We start from the raw sequence: 11,189 nt of genomic DNA on the forward strand, positions 1-11,189 counted from the left end.
GACTCTTGGTCATCCGGCCCATAGCGTATCCCTTGAGCCCTTTGAAGTTGCCCTTCAAGAACTCAAATGCACCATGCGCTGGCCCCACGGTGGGCGCCAACTGTCATGGAGTTGACATGGCAGATGTCCTAGAGCAAGGACATAGTCGTAGGGCCATCGCACTAGGAAGCTTAAAGGGGTTGATCGGGACAAAGGACACACGAGAGAGTTTTTATACTAGTTCGGCCCCTTACGATGAAGGTAAAAGCCTACGTGTAGTTGGGATTGGTATTGCTGAGGTTTCAATCTCCAAGAGGCTTAACTCGCCGGCTTGGTTATCCACTTGGTTGTTTCTTGCCCTAAACCGCCATCGGGTTGTCCCCTTATATACACGGGTTGACGCCTGGTGGCCTACAGAGTCCCGGCCGGCTCATAATCGTGTCCGGCTCGGTGAATTCCTTTGCATGCCTTTCTTTACAAGTATTTCCTTACATACGGCGGTTTACAGTATCAGGCCTTAAGCCAGCCCCAGGCCTTTGGGCCTTCTATACATTTAGTAAACTATCATTTTGAATATTTATCAGGCTTCTTCTATAACTCGCCATTAGGGCTGACCCGGCCCCTCCTGGGCGGGTCATACTGGTAGTAATATCCCCAACAGATCAGGATACCACCAGTTGAAGATCCGAGAACAGGATATACCTAAGATAGCTTTTACCACAAGGTACAAGTTATATGAGTACACGGTCATGTCTTTTGGATTGACTAACGCCCCTGCCTATTTTATGAGTATGATGAACAAGGTGTTCATGGAGTTTTTGGATATGTTTGTTGTGGTATTCATCGATGATATTTTGGTGTGCTCGAAGAATGAAGAGGAACACAAGGTACACTTACGCTTAGTTCTCGAGAAGCTCAGGGAACATCAGCTATATGCCAAGTTCAGCAAATGTGAGTTTTGGTTGAAGGAAGTTGGATTTCTTGGACATGTTATATCATGAGAAGGTATAGCAGTAGACTCTACCATGGTTCAGTCTATCACTGAGTGGTTGGCACCCACCTTAGAAGGAGAGATCCGCAGTTTTCTGGGACTCGCAGGATATTACAAGAGGTTCATTGAGAATTTCTCCAAGATTGCGAAACCCATGACAGAGTTGTTGAAGAAGGACATCAAGTTCAAATAGACCGAGGAATGTGAGGCCAGTTTTCAGGAGTTGAAGAAACGTTTGGTTACAACCCCAGTGCTAATTTTAACGCCCTCGATGCGGCTATATCTCCCACGTGTCAAAGCACGACTTAGAGGCATAACCGCATTGAAAGCAATGTCACAAGTGAGGTAATCTTTGCAAACAACCCCTATAATACATAAAGGGAAAGAGATACATAGTTGGCTTACACTCGCCACTTCACACAATACATGGATAAAGCATTACAACATCCAGATACAAACAAGGTCCGACTACGGAACCAAAATAAAAGAAGACTACCCCAAATGCTACACAGATCCCCGATCGTCCCAACTGGGCACTACTGATCAACTGAAACGAAACAACACGATGAACAAGATCTTCATCGAGCTCCTCCTTGAGCTCAGTTGCGTCACCTGCACGGTATCATAGGCACCTGCAAACTAGTTTTTGAAGTAATTTGTGAGTCACGGGGACTCAGCAATCTCACACCCTCGCGGTCAAGACTATTTAAGCTTATAGGTAGGGAAAAGGTATGAGGTGGAGCTGCAGCAAGCGACTAGCATATATGGTGGCTAACATACGCAAATGAGAGCGAGAAGAAAAGGCAAAGCACGTTCGAGAAACTATGATCAAGAAGTGATCCTAGAACAACCTACGTCAAACATAACTCCAATGTCGTGTTCACTTCCCGGACCCCGCCGAGAAGAGACCATCACGGCTACACACGCGGTTGATGCATTTTAATTAAGTTAAGTTTCAGGTTTTCTACAACCGGACATTAACAAATTCCCATCTGCCCATAACTGCGGGCACGACTTTTGAAAGATCAAATCCCTGCAGGGGTGTCCCAACTTAGCCCATCACAAGCTCTCATGGTCAACGAAGGATATTCCTTCTCCCAGGAAGACCCGATCAGGCTCGGAATCCCAGTTACAAGACATCTCGACAATGGTAAAACTAAACCAGCAAAGCCACCCGGATGAGCCAACAAATCCTGATAGGAGCTGCACATATCTCGTTCTCAAGGCACACTGGATAGGTCAAGCTACGAGTAAAACCAGCCCTCGAGTTGCCCCGAGGTGGCCCCGCAGGCTGCCCATTTCGGACCAACACTCAGAGGAGCACTTGCCCGGGAGGGGGGTTTAAATAAAGATGACCCTTGAGTCCGCGAAACCCAAGGGAAAAGTCTAGGTGGCGAATGGTAAAACCAATGTTGGGCCATGCTGGAAGAGTTTTATTCAAGGCGAACTGTCAAAGGGTTCCCATTATAACCCAACCGTGTAAGGAACGCAAAATCAAGGAACATAACACCGGTATGACGGAAACTAGGGCGGCAAGAGTGGAACACAACACCAGGCATAAGGCCGAGCCTTCCACCCTTTACTAAGTATATAGATGCATTAATTAAATAAGAGATATTGTGATATCCTAACAAAATAACCATGTTCCAACATGGAACAAGCTCCAATCTTCACCTGCAACTAACAACGCTATAAGAGGGGTTGAGCAAAGCGGTAACATAGCCAAACAACGGTTTGCTAGGACAAGGTGGGTTAGAGGCTTGGCTCAACGATATAGGAGGCATGATAAGCAAGTGGTAGGTATCGCAGCATAGGCATAGCAAAAGAGCAAGCAAGTAGCAAGCAAAGATAGAAGTGATTTTGAGCGTATGGTCATCTTGCCTGAGATCCCGCAAGGAAGAAGAACCAATAAAGATGACCCTCGGGATGCGCGACTTCCAAGGGAAAAGGCTAGGTGGCGAATGGAAAAACCAAGGTTGGGCCTTGCTGGAGGAGTTTTATTCAAAGCGAACTGCCAAGGGGTTCCCATTATAACCCAACCGCATAAGGAGCGCAAAATCTGGGAACATAACACCGATATGACGGAAACTAGGGCAGCAAGAGTGGAACAAAATACCAGGCATAAGGCCGAGCCTTCCACCATTTACCAAGTATATAGATGCATTAAATTAAATAAGAGATATTGTGATATCCCAACAAAATATCCATGTTCCAACAAGGAACAAACTCCAATCTTCACCTGCAACTAGCAACACTATAAGAGGGGCTGAGCAAAGCGGTAACATAGCCAAACAACGGTTTGCTAGGACAAGGTGGGTTAGAGGCTTGACATGGCAATATGGGAGGCATGATAAGAAAGTGGTAGGTATCGCAGCATAGGCATAGCAAAAGAGCGAGCATCTAGCAAGCAAAGATAGAAGTGATTTCGAGCATATGGTCATCTTGCCTGCAAAGTTCTCCGAGTTGACGTTAGCTTGAACCTCGTAAACATACTCAACGGGCTCCTCGATCACGAACTCGTCTCTCGGATCTACCCAACCAAGAACAATAAGCAAAAGGGAGACACAATCAACCACGTGCAATGCACAAGCAACATGATGCAAAACATGTCATGATATGCAGGATGCGATATGCGATGCATATGCATGATTTGGAAAGGAATGATTGAACCTGGCCTCAACTTGGAAATCCAAGAGTGCCACTGGAAAGGTGAGTTGATTTCGGTCGAAATTGATATAAAGATCACCGGAATCGGATGCACGGTTTGGAAATGACAAGCGAAACAAATATGGCACCGGTCTGCGATTAACAGCACGAGACCATCTAAATGCATCAAGAACAACATGATACCGCACTCCAACATGGCAACAAAATACATGGCAGGGATCCACTCATGATTCTTGACAAAAGATGAACACTGAGCTACGGCTAATTCACTCAATAGCAAGCTCAAACAAGCATGGCAAAAGTGCAAAAGATATCAGGTTCCAGACTTAGTGAAATTAACAGCATGTCAGGAATTTAACATCAGGAAGCAATGTTTAGAGCATGATAACTACATGCTACCGGAACATATCATGGCAAAGCAAGGCATAGCATGAAGCTACTCAAAGCATACAACAAAAGTCTCTTACTGACCATAAGCCAAAAGGGATCAGAAAATACAATCGCAACCCCGTGAACATAGCAATTATCGTTAACAGATTCAGACTTAGTGAAAAACTGGAACATGGCAAAACAGATATCATGTAGGCATGTTTACAAGCTCGATGCACTCACTACGAGGCATTGCATGACAAACTAAGCATACACCCAGCAAGTAGACATGGCATAGGAGCTAGGCATGGCAAGAACGACAACATACCATGCATGGATCAACAACAACAAGCTCGGCAAAATCGCTAAACATGTTAACAATCTGCCAGGAACATTTTATAGCAAAAGTAGAGCTCGATTGACTCAAGCTAGGGTGCTCCATAAATGAAAACAAATACATGGATGGATAGAGCACCACAATATCTACAAAACATCCTTACTGATCATGCTCAAAAGAGGCATGGATCACTAGGTATCAACATGAACATATGGCATAAAAATTACAGCAGGAAAAGGACTTAGTGAAATTCTAAGTCCCTGAAATCAGCAACATTAAGTAAGCTACTTTGCATGCTTGTGCTAGTCACCACAGAGATCACAAAAAATACATGGCATAGACCCCTACAAAGATGGCATGGCATACTGCAAAAACTCATGTAGAGCTCAAGATCATAGCATGCACACATTAATCATGGCAAAAATGACAAAAGTGCAATTGCGGAAAATAATCTGAAACTAACATCACATAGCCCTCTTCCAACAGCATTTCGGGCATCAAGATGAGCTCAAAAGAAAATGATGCAATGAGATTAAATGGAGTACTCGTCGAGGCGAACATTTCAATATGCTACACGCACGAATCGGACCAACGTTTGATGAGTTATGGCATGTCAAAGTATGCAAAAAAATATGCAGATTTGGGACTTGGTCGTTTCAGGAAAAAAACAAGACCGAGCGTCAGATCATAAAACGACGCACGGGCGGGATATAGCGGGCGCTCACCACTGGGCCGAGCCCATCTGTGGAGGAGGGAGTTGGGCCGGCTTGCGAGGCGGGCCAGCTGGGCCAGATCTGGATCGTGGTGCGTGTGCTCGCACGCAGACGCGCTTGCAAGCAGGCCAACAATGGTGTGCGGCAGCGTGATCCAACGCAGCGGGAGGCCGGCGAGGAGGGGTCGGGGTCGGCGGGGAGACCAGGATCCGGCGGATCTGGCCGCGGGGAGCCCGTTCCTGGCGACGAGGTGGCCTGGGGAGGCGCGGACACGGAGATTGAGGCAGCCATGGTGCTCCTATGAGGGAGACAGTGAGAGAGAGAGATGCGTGAGGGAGAGCGAGAACAGATGGGAGGAGGTGAGGCACGAGGCGGCGGGGCACTCATCTCCGGCGAGGACCGCTCACCAGTGACGGGGCTGAGCCGGCGAGGCGCGGCACTGCGAGGAGAGCAGGAGGCGGCGGCACAGATCTGGGCCCGCGCGGGCCCCGGATGGGCTCCGCGGGCCGGCAGCGGTGGTCAGGTGGCAGCGTGGGATTGGTCCGGCGCGGCGCGCGGACATGTCCGGGCACGGAGATATTTGTCCGGTGGCGCGAGGTAGAGGAAGGCTAGGGTTAGACCGCGAATTTCGGCTGGGATCACATATATATAGGTAGAGGGAGCTAGGAGAGTCCAAATGAGGTGCGGTTTTCGGCCACGCGATCGTGATCGAACGGCCTAGAAGATGGAAGGAGTTTAGGTGGGTTTTGGGCCACTTTGGAGGGGCGTTGGGCTGCAACACACATGAGGCCTTCACGGTTACCCGGTCAACCGTTGTAGTATCAAACGAAGTCCAAATGGTACGAAACTTGACAGGCGGTCTACCGGTAGTAAACCAAGGCCGCTTGGCAAGTCTTGGTCCAATCCGAGAATGTTTAACACCCGCACACGAAAAGAGGTAAAAGGGGACACCGGAGGGCATAGGAGCGCCGGAATGCAAAACGGACAACGGGGAAAATGGTCAGATGCATGAGACGAACATGTATGCAAATGAAATGCACATGATGACATGATATGAGATGCATGACACACAAGCAAAAGACAAGGAAACAACAGCGAATAACTAGAAGACACCTGGCACATCGGTCTCGGGGTGTTACATAATTCTTCTGGATATACGCAAGGATTTCCAAGTGGATTGCGACGCTTCTCGCTTGGGACTTGGAGGTATACTTATGCAATACAGAATAGTTGTTTCATATGCCTCATGGCAGCTTCGACCTCATGAGTTGAATTATGCCACTCATGATTTGGAGTTAGCAGCCATAGTGCATGCGCTCAAGACCCGTAGACATTTTTTGATTGGAAACCGATGTGATGTGTACACGGACCACAAGAGTTTGAAGTACATTTTCACGCAGAAGGGGTTGAATCTCAGGCAGAGGAAATGGTTGGAGCTCATAAAAGATTATGATATGAAGTTGCATTATCATCCAGGAAAGGCCAATGTCGTAGCAGACGCTTTGAGCCGCAAGAGTTATGACAATACCCTTGTAAGCGGAGGATTACCGCAGGAGTTAGTATATGATCTCAAGGAACTATATTTGGAGATAGTTCCAAGAGGTTTTGTTGCTGCAACGGAGGTTCAGTCTACCTTATTGGGAAAGATTCGAGAAGCTCAAAAGGATGATAAGGAAATTGCTGAGATAAAGGAGACAATGAGTAAAGAAAAGCCAAAGGTTTTCATGAGGATGAGCACAAAACTTTATGGTTGTAGGATCGTGTATACGTGCCCAATAATGCGGAGATCAGTAAGTTAATACTTCAGGAATCTCATGACTCGCCATACTTGATTCACCCCGGAAACACCAAGATGTATTCGGATTTGAAGGAACGTTTCTGGTGGACAGGTATGAAGAAGGATCTTGCCGAGTATGTAGCAGTATGCGATGTATGTCAGAGAGTGAAGGCAGAACATCAGAAGTCAGCCGGATTATTACAGCACATGCAGATACCCGAATGGAAGTGGGATAAACTTGGCATGGATTTCATAACCGGATTACCCAGGACACGATTGGGATATGATTCTATATGGGTAATAGTTGATCGCTTGACCAAGGTAGCTCACTTTATCCTAGTGAAAACCACATATACAAGCGCGAAGTTGGCCAAGATATATATGACCAGGATCGTATGTCTGCATGGAGTTCCGAGGACCATCGTATAAAATAGAGGGACGCAGTTTACCTCGAAGTTTTGGAATCAGCTACACCAGACTTTGGGTACTAGTCTAGAGTTCAGTACAACCTTTCATCCGCAGACCGATGGACAGACCGAGAGAGTCAATCAGATTCTGGAGGACATGTTGAGAGCTTGTGCGCTAGATTATGGATCTAGATGGGATGACAATTTACCTTACGCGGAGTTCTCCTACAACAACAGTTATCAAGCTAGTTTGAAGATGGCACCTTTCGAAGCCTTGTATGGAAATAGGTGCAGGACTCCGTGTGACGCCCGGATAATCATGCTACAGTAATCCCACGCTAATCATGCCATGTCACCTCGGTTACTGTTGCTAACCTCGAGATGATTCGAAACCATTTCAAAATTTAAATTCTAAATATGTCAAAGAACAAACATTTTCAAAGGTTGAAACAAAAATGTCCGGCGGGTGCCGAATATTACAAGGGTAATTATAATAAAGAAAACATATTTTTAAAAAGTGCCTGAATATTTTAAAATGAATTAAAACAGAAAAGAGAAATAATAAAAGAAACAATAGCAAAGTTTTAAATAGAAAGTAAAATGAAAGAGAGACCCCCCCCCTAGCCAACTGAGCCAACTGGCCCAGCTAGCCAACTCGCCGGCCCAGTCGGCCAGCCTACCCCGGTCGGCCCATCTCTCCCCGCATATCCCCCCCCCACCACCCACAAACCCTAGCCCCGATCCACCCCACTCCTCCCACGATTCCGCCCCCACTTCTCTCTCGGTCCCTCTGCCCCCCCGATCCAGATCGAGGGGCACAGACCCCGGCGACCGTGCCGCCCGCGCTCGGAAGCAGACGCCCATCTCGGCGCTGCCCCTCGCCCTCCTCCCCGGAGCCCCTCTCTCCACGACGCCCCTGCCTCTGCGTCGACCTTGGCGAACGCCGCCGGCGCCGCGCCGTTCGCTACCGTCCTCCTCATCCCGCTGCTCCACCGGACCTCCCCGAGCCCTCTGCCTAGACCCCACACTCCCGCGGTGAGCTTCTGTGTCGAACGCGCCGTCACCTGCCCTCTCTAGCCGCCCGTAGCCACTACCCCGACGAAGCCCGAACCACCGCCGCCTCGTTTGGTCGCCGGCGCGTCTCCGGTGACCTTTTGGTCAAGGGCCCGTGTGCGTTGTCCTCGCACGCGCGCAGAGCATGCCCGAAGCTTTAGATTGAACTACTGTGGGCTACATCGCCGTTTGCGTCGTCGCCCGAAAACTCGCCACCGCGGACCTCGTCGCCGACCACGATTCCGGTTGCCCCCGCACCAACCGATGCCACAGATCGACGCGACGCGTCCTGCCCGTTCGAACGTGACCAAGAACGCGCAAAACAGGGCACTACAGCGTGATTCCGGCGATCGCCGGGGTTCAGCCGCCGCGCGCAGGCCCGCCGGAGCAACTCCGGTGGCGCCGCTGACCTGGCACCGTGGGCCCCGCCTATGTGCCACTGCCTGCGGGCCCCAGGGCTCTAGTTGACCATTTAACAAGGGTCAACGCTGATTGGGCAGGCCCTTTGTCTATGACACGTGGGTCCCGCCTAAATAAACGAATTTTATTTTAAAAAGAAAATATGTTAATTAGTTAATTAGCTAATTAAAACACTATATAACCACTGACTAGTAGGGTCCACCATCTAATTGAGTAGTTAGATTAATTTTAACTCCATTTAGTACTAACAGAGGCTGACATGTGGGTCCCGGTGACCCCACATGTCAGGTTTGACCTGGCCAATTGGTTAGTTATCCTGCTGACTTCATCTTGACATTATGCTGACGTCACCGCCGCACTGTTCGGGATAATGTTGTTTTAAATAATTAAGATAATTCTAGAAAATTGTTTAAACCTTAGAAAATTCATAGAAAATAATCCGTAACTCGGATGAAAATGTTTTCTACATGAAAGTTGCTCAGAACGACGAGACGAATCCGGATACACGGTCCGTTCGTCCGCCACACACCCCTAACCTATCGAACCCGCAACTTTCCCCCTCCGGCTCCTCTGCCCGAAAACATGAAACCCCGGGAATACTTTCCCGGATGTTTTTCCCCCTTCACCGGTATCACCTACTACCGCGTTAGGGCACACCGAACACCGCGTATTGCCTTGTTATATTTTGTGATGCTTTGTTTGCTCTGTATTCATTATTTCTTCCCCCTCTTCTCTCCGGTAGACTACGAGACCGACGCTGCTGCTGACCAGTTCGACTACGGAGTTGACGACCGCTCTCTCTTGCCAGAGCAACCAGGCAAGCTCCCCCCTTGATCACCAGATATCGCCTACTCTTCTCTATACTGCTTGCATTAGAGTAGTGTAGCATGTTACTGCTTTCCGTTAATCCTATTCTGATGCATAGCCTGTCATTGCTGCTACAGTCATTGATACCTTACCCGCAATCCTAAATGCTTAGTATAGGATGCTAGTGTTCCATCAGTGGCCCCACACTCTTGTCCATCTGCCATGCTATACTACTGGGTTGTGATCACTTCGGGAGGTGATCACGGGCATATACTATATACTTTACACTGTTACATTACCTGTGATACTGTTCGGAGTTGGGGGCTGAAGGGGCAGGTGGCTCCATCCCGGTAGAGGTGGGCCTGGGTTCCCGACGGCCCCCGACTGTTACTTGGTGGCGGAGCGACAGGGCAGGTTGAGACCACCTAGGAGACAGGTGGGCCTGGCCCTGTTCAGCGTTCGCGGATATTTAACACGCTTAACGAGATCTTGGTATTTGATCTGAGTCGGCTACGAGCCTATACGCACTAACCATCTACGTGGGAGTAGTTATGGGTATCCCGGCGTCGTGGTATCAGCCGAAGCACTTCAGACGTCAGCGACGGAGCGGCGCGCGCCGAATTGGACTGGAACGCCACTAGGCTAGGTCTGCTTTCGGCCGCCCTCGCAACGTGCAGGTGTGCTATGGGCGATGGGCCCAGACCCCTGTGCGCTTAGGTTTAGACCGGCGTGCTGGCCTCTCTGTTTTGCCTAGGTGGGGCTGCGACATGTTGATCTTCCGCGGTCGGACATGACCCAAGAAAGTGTGTCCGGCCAAATGGGATCGAGCGTGTTGGGTTATGTGGTGCACCCCTGCAGGGAAGTTAATCTATTCGAATAGCCGTGATCTTCGGTAACAGGACGACTTGGAGTTGTACCTTGACCTTATGACAACTAGAACCGGATACTTAATAAAACACACCCTTCCAAGTTCCACAGACAACCCGGTGATCACTTTTCTACAGGGCGACGAGGAGAGGATCGCCGGGTAGGATTATGCTATGCGATGCAACTGGAGATGCGCTTGGAGATGCTACCTGGATATGCTACTTGGAGATGCTACTTGGAGGACTTCAATCTACTCTCTTCTACATGCTGCAAGGCGGAGGCTGCCAGAAGCGTAGTCTTCGACAGGATTAGCTATCCCCCTCTTATTCTGGCATTCTGCAGTTCAGTCCACTGATATGGCCCTTTACACATATACCCATGCATATGTAGTGTAGCTCCTTGCTTGCGAGTACTTTGGATGAGTACTCACGGTTGCTTTCTCCCCCCTTTTTCCCCTTTCCTTTCTTTCTGGTTGTCGCAACCAGATGCTGGAGCCCTGGAGCCAGACGCCACCGTCGACGACGACCCCTACCACACTGGAGGTGCCTACTACTACGTGCAGCCCGCTGACGACGACCAGGAGTAGTTAGGAGGATCCCAGGCAGGAGGCCTGCGCCTTTTTCGATCTGTATCCCAGTTTGTGCTAGCCTTCTTAAGGCAAACTTGTTTAACTTATGTCTGTACTCAGATATTGTTGCTTCCGCTGACTCGTCTATGATCGAGCACTTGTATTCGAGCCCTCGAGGCCCCTGGCTTGTATTATGATGCTTGTATGACTTATTTTATTTGTAGAGTTGTGTTG

This window comes from Triticum aestivum, chromosome 6A (genome assembly GCF_018294505.1).
Source record: "Triticum aestivum cultivar Chinese Spring chromosome 6A, IWGSC CS RefSeq v2.1, whole genome shotgun sequence".
Taxonomy (NCBI): domain Eukaryota; kingdom Viridiplantae; phylum Streptophyta; class Magnoliopsida; order Poales; family Poaceae; genus Triticum; species Triticum aestivum.